We start from the raw sequence: 1626 nt of genomic DNA on the forward strand, positions 1-1626 counted from the left end.
TAACTCTCAATCGCCCCCATTGAACCTTCACGTCTCATCTTGGGATAGGCCGCCCTCTTCCATTTAACAAGGGATTCCAATTCCTTATTAAACCACGGCTCCCTCGCACGACCCTTTCCTCCCTGCCTGACAGGTACATAATTATCAAGGACACTCAATAGTTGCTCCTTGAACAAGCTCCACATATCATTTACATTCTTGCCTTGGAGTCTACTTTTCCAAGCCACACATCCTAAGTCATGCCTCACCGCATCATAATTTCCCTTACCCCAGCTATAATTCTTGCCCTGTAGTACACACTTATCCCTCTCCATCACGAGAGTAAAAATCACCGAATTATGGTCACTATCCCCAAAGTGCTCACCTACCTCTAATTCTAACACCTGGCCTGGTTCGTTACCCAGAACCAAATCCAGTATGGCCTCACCTCTTGTTGGCCTGTCTACATATTGTGTCAGGAAACTCTCCTGCACACATTGAACAAACACTGACCCATCTAACGAACTTTAGCTGTAGCTTTCCCAATCAATATCAGGAAAGTTAAAGTCCCCCATAACAACCACCCTATTACTGTCACTCATCTCCTGAATCACCTTCCCAATCCTTTCTTCAATGATTCTAGGACTATTAGGAGGCCTGTAAAAGACTCCTAACAGGGTGACCTCACCTTTCCTATTCCTAACCTCAGCCCAAACTACCTCAGATGGCAAGTCCTCATCCATCGTCCTTTCCACCGCTGTAATACTATCTTTGACAAGCAATGCCACACCTCCCCCTCTTTTACCCCCACCTCTGACCCTACTAAAACATTTAAATCCTGGAACCTGCAACAGCCAATCCTGTCCCTGTTCTAGCCATGTCTCCGTAATAGCCACAACATCGAAGTCCCAGGTACCAACCCACGCTGCAAGTTCATATTCTCCGAAGCTCCTTTTTCTTTCCTGTACTATATATACTACAACTACAAGTGGTGTTTTAAATGTGGGCTAACCAACGTTATATACAGTTCCGATGCCTCAACTAAATTAGAAGTATGGCATGTGACTTCTCAATCACTTTAACCACGTGTCCTGACATCTCAATTTCCCACTGCACACGTGCACGAAAATGTCCTTCTTATCTTCGTTACTTCCCGGGAAGCTCACTTTCATCATGAATTCCGTTACTTGGTTTACCCTGCCCAGTTGCATCACCTCACATTCATCCAGATTGAATTCTGTTTACCAAAGATCTGCCTATCTAGCCAACCAGCCTATCTAGCCTCTCCAGTCTGAGCCAGTCCTCTTCACTCTTTCATTGTGCATTTTATGTGCTCGAGTGTTTCAATGGCATCTTTGTTGTGTCTTTTTTGAACTCAAATGCCACTTTCCAAAATAATTTTTAAAAAAATGAGTGCTCTAAACATTTATATAATGGGCACATTCGATGATTGCTGTTCTTCATCAGAGGTATTTAGGGATCTAATTGACTCATTGTCCACAAAAAGACAATACCTTCGATTCCACATCGTCTGCCCCATGCGCCCACTATTGGTCATTTATTACCTGAAAGCATTGTGGTCACCGCTGCTTCCATGCAAACATCAAAATACAGAGCGTGAGCTTTTATCATGAAGTGTTATAATTG

The sequence above is a fragment of the Chiloscyllium plagiosum genome, chromosome 49 (assembly GCF_004010195.1).
Source record: "Chiloscyllium plagiosum isolate BGI_BamShark_2017 chromosome 49, ASM401019v2, whole genome shotgun sequence".
NCBI classification, from domain to species: domain Eukaryota; kingdom Metazoa; phylum Chordata; class Chondrichthyes; order Orectolobiformes; family Hemiscylliidae; genus Chiloscyllium; species Chiloscyllium plagiosum.